The sequence below is a fragment of the Miscanthus floridulus genome, chromosome 5 (genome assembly GCF_019320115.1).
Source record: "Miscanthus floridulus cultivar M001 chromosome 5, ASM1932011v1, whole genome shotgun sequence".
NCBI classification, from domain to species: Eukaryota; Viridiplantae; Streptophyta; class Magnoliopsida; order Poales; family Poaceae; genus Miscanthus; species Miscanthus floridulus.
The window spans coordinates 129411873-129421415 of record NC_089584.1 but is presented as its reverse complement, the minus strand read 5'-3'; positions in this window follow the sequence as shown (position 1 = coordinate 129421415).

The following is a 9543-nucleotide window of genomic DNA, read 5'->3' as shown; positions in this document are numbered from 1 at the left end:
GAAACCAACATTCGTGCTTTACTAGTCAGAGAAACACTCAAACCTAGATTCTTCCTATTATAGTTAATTCAGCAAGCTAGGCAAACAGTTCCATAAAATATTCTAATTATGAGAGAAAATATTTGAAGAGAATTTGAATTCGAAGCATTCTTGAAAAATCTGGAATCCTTCAAGCCACACTTTAATTAGTCCAAATAACAAATATAATTGTCACGAAGGAAGAGATCTATTTTTAATTTTCTTACACCTCGTTTTAGAAAAAATGTTACACCTATATCAATTTTCTTTTAAAAAAGGTTGCGTAAAAAGTGCTTCGTTGCAAAAATGGAACGACAAAAATTTAAAGCGTCTCTTTCGGAAGACGCAGGTGTCACGAAGTACAGTTTCTAGCACCTTTAAACTATGTTTACATCTTTGGGCTTTCGGTTTTTTAAATGGATGAAAATAGAGAGTTTTTTCCATAGCTATTTTAAAAGAGATAGAGAGAGAAATGAAATGAACACCCTCTAGACTTAAAACTCTGCATCCCCTGGTTGCCACTAGGAGAGCGGTTAGCGGAAGTAGGTGGCCCTTATAAATTGCGGATCTCTATAAATTGCTTGAATGTAGTACTCGTCTTCAGATAACATTTTGTGACCAGTGAGCAACCAAACTAATCAACTGAAGAGACCACGATACGCGAGAAATATCGTTGTGTAGTCCGAGCCTGAGAGACTGGCCGCTGATTTTCCTTGAGGCAATAAAGGCACAACCCTGCAACGACAGCTACATTCCTCAAGAATTCCTTCCGCGAAGGCATCGCTGCAAGCAACGTTTTTTTGGCGTCCGCGTCCCTTTCCGGCCGCCGCCACCGTGTCCGACAGGAAATATCCCGCAACGGACGGCCGCGACGCAAAGGCGGCCAAGGGGGGCCCGACCCCGATGGGCGCCACGTCCCAAATCGCCGGCGTCCGGTTCGCCCTGCCGACGATCTCCGGCGCCGAATCAAATGCTAGCTTCCGCTGCGAATTCGACGGTCGAACGGGCTCTAGGCTGGGGAAGAGGTTGCGTCGTACGCGAGCCTGGGCCACCCCGGGCCGCCAGCGACGGGTGAAGTGTCTGCCGGGGACTGGCCAGGCACGGGCAAGCTGCCAAGATAGGGAGTGCAAGTTGCATCGCCATCACTGGCGCGCTACAGAGCCGCGGTGTGCGCTTAGATTTGCTCTGTCCACTTGTTGACGTCGATGCTTGTTTGGTTCTTCCTCCTATGATTCTATACGAAGTATTCTTGGTTTCAATTTTGAGGCGTTGGTGTGTGCTGACAGTACCCTGTAGGTAGGATTGTGCTCCAGCTTAGTGCCTAGGTGGAAAATTCTGAAAATGACCTTAGATGGCAACTTCACAGCACAGGGTACGCGTTAGAAAATGGAAGAGATGAGTATTATGTCTTTTGGTTTTAGCCAGATGACAGGTCACAGTGTTAACTTATGTCAGTAAGATAAAAAACGATGGACGGTTCAGAATCACGCCGGACACCAGGGGGAGAAACATCCAAGTCGCTGTCTGTGCCTTCTCTGCCTGAATCATTTGTTGGGCAAAGGAGACCTGATCTAAACTAATCGAGTATATATGTTAAAATTCTGAACTATGGAAGTACAGAGTTGCATTTGCGTCTAGATGCGTTGATGTTCTTTCTGTACAGACTTTTGGGCAGCTGCTGTTCAAGCCAGCGGTGTTAAAGGTTTTGAAGAGTTTACAGTCAAACGGTTGGTAGTAAAGATGGCTGTTCCAACATTGTGTGGTCAACCACTAACGTTTGCTTCCAATTCAGCGTTTAGATCGCTAAATTGGGGTGTAAAGATTTTGATACGCCTGCATCTCCTGCTGTTTTGGCAGCAAGTCCAGACAGTGAAACAGCATCAATCAACTCGGTAGATACCAATGAACGCTCTGTTCGCTTGAGCTACATTTAGCATTTAGACAGCATTTTCTCTCATAACATTTCAGCATAAGCTAAATTTCAGCATAAGCGAACAGGGTTTTCAACGATGTCCACATGTTCAGAATCAAATTGGTTCTGCTAAATGGTCCCAAACTACAAAGTAAATCTGAATGGTCTCCACTTCCCAATCTAGTCTAGCTACTACGTCAAAATTCTGAAAGTACTGACACATACGGAGTATTGCCAAATTGTCTCAACTTGGCTCTGAACCTGTCAGTTCACATAGTTAATTGAATTACATGTGTTGTTCCCTCTAAGAGGTGTGTCGTGACCGCTTCCTACTGAAAACACTCTCTCTCTCAAAAAAAAAAAAAGGTGACAGTGTTTGCCTTAAAGAAGTGGGCAGTAAGAAAGATAGATCAGAAGATCGTTTCTCTTAAAGGGTAGCTTCGGCAAATGGAGGCATTGTCTGGTTTCGATGGCCGAAAGCAACCAGACAAACATACTTGGTGGTCCTGGCATTCTTGACCTGCAGAGGTTTAGTCGACCTTGTGGAGCAAGTCCAAAAGAGGTTCTCGGGGGGACTGATGCACCCTGGAACTAGCATTACCTTCATGAGTCTCTTTTATTTTCCTTCAAATTTTTGTGTTTAAGTGGTCACAGTAATGTAAGACCTATTTGCTGTAAACTGGTTTTGCTTCCTTCTTACTCTATATGATATAGCAGTGCTCCTGCTAGTTATTCAAAAAGAGAGAGAGAGAGAGAAGTTGGACATAAACAATGGCCTGATGGCAATCCAGAATGTGATCATGTGAGCTCAGTGCCTCAGGCATCTATGATCGAGATCGAACGAAGCTAACAGGTGATACATCAGGTATCCTCCTCAGATTGCAGTATCCTATCGCCCGCTATGTGGACGGTCGCCGAGCGTTGCGTGCCCAAGCTCCTTTCATCTCGCAAATTTCTTTTTTCCGGCATGCCGCCGTGACGCGGTGATAGCGGCATGACCGGCTAGCGTGAGCTCTGCACCCGCTTCCCAAAAAACACGCGGCACCACATGATAACAGTGGCTTCATTAAGACTGGTCACGTGTGCGCCGGTTTTATAGCAGCTGCTGTTCCTATCGGCTATCGCCCCGGAACAGAGTTTTCACCACCGGTTAAAATTGCCTGGCCAATTCGGCGCCTTTAGGTGAACTGTTTCACGTCAATCGGCGTCGCAATGGCTTATACCAGTTTGCGTTTGCTGCCTCGCCTCAGGCCTCACTCAGCTCAGATATTTTCGTTCTGGGCCTCCGAGCAGGGAATGGTCACTAACCAATCAGGTATCATCGTGCATTGTCTTTGCACGAATGCAATTTCCAGGCAGCGGCCCCACCGCTGTACAGTCGGAACACTGTCTGCTTGCAGCTTTTGCAAGACCAACCAACGCACAAGTTGTTAGCTTTGGTGAGCAAACCATCACAAGCTCTGTTAATATGATTCTGAATCCGTAATATATTTCATCAGAACACCACTAGTAGGGCGCTAAAAGTATGTCGACTTAATTAGACACTGTTCATGCCAAGATCCTCTGAATGGCATCAGCTATTCAGCTGGATAACTCGATGGTCGACAGAGACGCCGTTGATGAGCAACCGCCGACGATCCGACGCCACCCCTCAGTTATCTCCTCCTCGCCTCAGAGATTTCCCTCTCACACGTCCTGCTCTCTTATCCCCGCGCGCGGTTAACCCGTCGTCACCGGATCTCTGAAGCTCAAATGATCGTACCTGTTACATCTGCCACCTATCGGCGCTCCACTCAACGTGCAACACTGCAACTCGTCATAGTCTCCGTTGTTCACACACCAATATCTGGAGAAGCTTGGGCGTTTGCCTTCCGTGGTCAAGCCGCGCGGATGACTAGTGAGCCATCAATTCTAGAACCTTCCTTTCTTACTATTGTACCAGTACTATGAAGAATTTCCATGTGGTTGTTTGGAAGACGCCATCACCAAAAAGTAGTACTTCCATAGTGCAAGGAAAACACGCGCAAAAAATTCCTTACACCACCTTTCTATTTGCAGGAACATTATGTTATATTTGTCTTTAAAACTATATAGTATACTCTCTCCGTCCAAAAATACGTTGAACTGTTGTAAGTTTGATTAAGTTTATAGAAAGAGAATAATAATATTTACGATATCAAATGAACATTATTAGATACATTATTTCTTTGATGTGGTAAGTGTTAATATTCTCTTTATAAACTTTTGCTCAAGCTTAGAATGATTTTTTGCGAATGTGTATGTGTGCTTGTGACACATATTTCATTAAGAGGGAGGAGAAGTGGTCAACTTATAGCAAACCCCAGTAGTTTAAGGATTACCAGGAACTAAAATGCTCTCGAAAAAAAGCTAACGCCGAGCTTAATTTACAAACACAGTGTGCGATGAGGAGCCAAACGACGGCAGTGGAAGCAACCTGTGAAGCTGCTGCAAGACCGCAAGCCCGCAAGATCCTAGAGATTAGCCTCTTTGACAGTAAGCCTGAAGCCCTGAACGATTGAACTCGGACTTACAACTTCGTTCGTGAGAGTTCTTGCATTCCTCTCCTTAGCTTAGAACGATTTGACTGAAAGACAGCTTAAAATCCGATATAATCTCCTACAACTAAAAAGAACAAAGCGTGGATATTTTTTGATACGATATTTATTTTGGTTCGTCCGTTGCCCACGCCTGTGATCCCACGACATCTCTCGCATGTTGTGTCCTTTAGTGCGAAGAAAACACGGAAAGTCTCGACCCTGATTTGCATGCGCTACAAATACGGAAAGTCTTGACCCTGATTTGCATGCGCTACAAATACGGAAAGTCTTGACCCTAATTGCCTCAAACAAGGAAAGCGATCACCCACGTCTCACACTCGATCGTTACCGCCCTCGTGCCACAATATGAAATTCTTGACCCTGATTTGCATGCGCTACAAACACGTAAGACCATCGTCGCTCGTCGCTGCACGATCGAACGCGTCTTCTTGGTAGGACTCAAGCGCGTCACTGGTCGCTGCACGGAGACGATCGTCGCGTGCCCCATTCCTCAAGCCCTGCACGATCGAGCCGCCCCTACTTCTTCCTTGTCGTTAGTGGAGAAGCAACATCAATAGATCATCCACCGTCTGCCTACCAGTGGATGCACCTGTGGCTACATCATCGATCGCCGCAAAGGTCGCCGCAAGATCACCTCCGTGCGATCTCCCTCCACGACCTGCTCCATCGTATGGTCTGTGCGCCCGCGTCGTCATCCTCCCCGAGCGCCACGTACACTGCCACCTCCACGACGTCGCGCCGTCGTCCTCGCCGTTCGCCCGCATCGTGCACCTGGAAACACCGCCGCCTCCACGACGTCCGTGCCGTAGTCCTCGTCGTTCGCCCGCACCATGCACCCGAGCCGTCATCCTCGGCTACGCGCCGCTACCTCGACGCCACCTGAGTCGTGCACCCGAGCCGTCGTCTTCGCTATGTAGACCGATTGACGTCGCCCGTCCTCCATCGCTCGCCGTTCATGATGTTACACAACCATAGTTCATAATGCTGCAGACGTTCTTGTAATAGTTAATCATCTATTTTTTCGATATTGTGTGCCTACACATTGGATGCCATTTTTTTTAGCATAGTTAACCCTTTGTCTATACCAATCTCGTTTTCAAGTAGCTCGAGCCTTATTTATTTATTGACAGTCTCAATTCATGAGCTTGGTATACCAATGTTAGATACTTTACTGGTAAAATATATTAGATTTTTCTCTGTCAACTTTTTTATGGCCACTGAATTTTTGGCTTGCTAATTTTTTATTACACTAGAAGGTATTTAGATGTTTGGCATCAGGCCTTTGCACTTCTAGACCTCGCTCGCTGAATTGGTGTTCCCGTAACAACAACACCAAGCCAGGTCACAAAGTATCTCTGCACTGCAAAAAATATGTGGATTGATCTTTGTTTATTTTTGAACAATCTGAAAAAGAATGATGATTTCTCGCTGAAGTTAAACCTTGAAAAAGATGGATTTCTCACTGAACTTGCCCTGAATTGTTGTAATTTATTGCCATGGCTTATATTGTAAACTCTAGAGGATGAGTCAATGGTTGGCATTGATACACTGATGCTTGATGCCATATTGTTTGGTGCGACATTTGTTTTGGTTCGTCCGTCTGCTCACGCCTGCGATCCCACGACATCTTAATTACTGATTGATTGTGTCATTCTCCTTGATTGAATATTGCCTGTCATGTGATAGAGGAATCACGACAAAATAGAAAGTAGAAAATTATTGTGCTATTCATATACACATTGCATGTTTGCATGCACCAGCATACATGGCAATGAGCAAAAGGAAAGAGAATTAACACAGAAGGAAAGAGAATTAAGACAAAAGAAATCTCTTTGCATTTCTGAGAACCTTGCCAAATCTGCCTACATTTAATTACTTTCTCTTTTCATTTATAAAGGGACAACTTTTTCCTCCTTTCATTGGTTCACGCTCACGTGTTCCATCGCCCTCGCTTGCCGTTTCTCCGTTTCTTGCGTGAACCATAGTTGATGTCATCTGTCTTCCATGGCTCAGCCTCCCAATCCCAAGAGAATGTCCCTACCTCTCTTAGCTAGAGATTTGGCCTGCCAGAGAATCTCCTCGAGTCCATCGGGCAGCGTCTCACGTCGGCCATGACGCGGCGTCCTTCCGATCCGCTGCTCCCCATGGCGCGACGCCGTCCCGTTTGCGACCTTCGGGCTGCTCTGCTGCTCCCGTTCGACCCCGACTCGGACCGTCGACTTCTACTATGTCCTGAAGAAAAGGTCTTGTCCAAGACGCTGCCCGACGTGCGCGGCAAGGTGGCATGCGACTCCTCGTGTGGGTGGCTGGCGCTCATGGACGAGAGGCAGCGTCCGTGACGCTATTGAATCCATTCGTCGGTGCCCGTGACCCCCACGTTGAGCTGCCGCCAGCAGGCGAACACGTCGCGGCAGTGTCCTCATCGGAACACGTGCTAGAGTCCACGGCCGGTGGGTCGTCCATCCCACAAACGGCTACGGGGATGCGGATGCCGCAGGAGAGCCATCAAGCTAGAAGACATGAGGGACGGTTCTTCCGTGAAATCGTGCTCCGGCACCACTGACGCTGCCGGTCGCAAGTGCGTGGCCATGGCCATGCCTGGGTGATCCACGGAGGTCGCGTTCTGCCGGGTTGGAGTCGACGCGCATGGACGCTGCTCGACACCAAACTGGAGTTCTCCGTGGGGGTCCCGTCTACTGCCAAGACAAGTTCTTGGCGATAGACTGCACTAGAGAAATCTCCGTCTCACAGCAGCAACGCCGTCAGCACTACTCCAACCACGCGCTGCTGTCATCGTTGTTGCCACTGCGGGGCTGCCACGCAGCTACCTAGAATCAAACAGTGAGCTGCACATTGTGGTTGCCATGGTGAACACGTTCTAGAGACACGGAGCTTCACCTACAAGCGCGATCTACAAGTGCAACCTCCACGACCGTACGCCGGAGTGGTCCAGGGTGAGGAACATCGGTGATCAGACACATGTCGTGTCAAACATTTCAATAAAAGCTTCAGTGGAACAAATGTATCCAAGTACAAGGAGAACAAAATATCATGTCTGAGCTATTGTATGGGGATCCATACGACTTGGTCCTTGAATGGAGATCGTTGATATTGCTACGGCGCATCCGAAGTGAAGCCCGTCCAGGAAAAGATGTAGGGTTTCGAGGCTCTAGGTTGGATTCGACCCAATCTCTGGAAGATCTAGAGTTTGTGAGCCTGCGATGCACGCACTCCGTGACTGTATTAAATTCTTAAACTTTGTTTTTTGAATTAAATGTCACTTAAACGTTGGCATTAATTTAACAGTATTATTCTTATCGTGTGATCCGTATGTTTTAATATAAATTGTTAGTTATCCTGTAGCAACGTACGAGCACGCTACCTAGTATATTAGGATATAGTATTAGGATCGAGGAATACTCCCACCGCCCCAAAGAGTGCAAATTCTAGAAATGAATTGGGACAAGCACTTGTCCAGATTCATTCCTAGAATCGCATTCTTTTTGGACGAGGACGAGGAGAGTAACATTATTTAGTCTGGTATGTTGTTGCAACAATAAATGGACGAGGAGAGTACTACCTATGACGAATGCTGAGAGATCGGCAACTGAAACAAGTTACACCAATTTGGGTTGAGCCCTCATTCTCCAGAAACCACAGAAAACTGAAGAACTGCCAAACTTTTCTTTCTATCCCAAACAGTTTCAGTAACTGATCTGCCATGTCAGCACAGGTCTGCCATGTCAGCACAGGTCTGCCAAATGGCGTTGTTTCCAAGCAGGGCCAAAAAAATCATTAAGCAATTTGACGATCTAGATTCCTGTACGTAAAAATATCTGTCACCTGAGGAAATCCAAACGAGAGGTGCATATTCTAGCCCAGGAATATGCGCGTAGTTAGAACAAGATCTTGGAATATAGTCCATTGGAAAGTCTGGTGAATGCCAGGCTGTACAAGAATCAGGCCAGGTGCCAGAGGGACTGAGCAAACCATCGACGCCACCGCCACGTAGTCGACCATTACCCCCGGAAGGCAAACTCCACCCAAAAATGTGCGCGCGACTTGAGGCTACGAGCGAATACATGTGTCATGAACGCGTGCGGATTCAGAGCGCTCGCGAGCAAACTACAGCGATCTTGCAGGAGGAAATAACTACTGGCGAGTGGGCGTGGGAACTGTAGAAGTGCAGAACGCTCCTGTACAAACACCGATCGTCGCTCCGATCAAAAAAAAAAAAAAATCCTATCGTCGCGAATCGTGACGGGCGCGCTGCGCCTGCGCACACTTGACGTGGGCGCTGGCGAATAGGCCGAATCGCAACCACGACCCGGCAGCCGGATGGGCCAACGCATGGCCCGCTCACCAAACCTTTCTGGGGATTTCGATACGCGGGCCCAGGACGGGGGCCTGCTCGCGGAAAAATGTGTGGAGCAGATGGCCCTGCGAGTCGCGGTAGGCGCCACCTGCTGATGTGGTGACGTCACGCCGCTTACCCTCGTGATCTGTCCGGTTACCGAACCGATGCACTGTGCGGGGGCAGTGGTTGGGCTTGGTTGTCCTTACTGAAATTTCAGGGGGTGCTTTTTTATCTGTCTCATGGATTTTAGTGCACATTATGTAAGACTTCCCGAAAGCGCCGGAGCAATGGAGAGCAACTTGATGGTGCACAGATATTTCCATCGACTACGGGGGGTTATGGGGTGTTTTTGGAAGACCTCATGCAACTCCTAGTGTTTTGTATATTAAGAGTAAGGTCCACTGATGTTTTCAAACTTGCTCCTCCGACGTGACTAGATTATCGTCATTGCCGTCGTTAGCCTCTCCGTTGGAGCCTGACACCGACGAGTCACCTCGGCTTGGCTCTGCGGCGGGTGTGGTCGCTATCGCTACTGTACGTTCCGTCTCCATCTCATTCGTCACCGTGGCCTATGGCCTCGTCTATTTACTTGACTGATAAGCCAGGGCTGAAGTGAAAGTACTGTTAGCCGATTTATTACGAAAAAAAATATTATTTTAGCTAAAAAAATACGATAT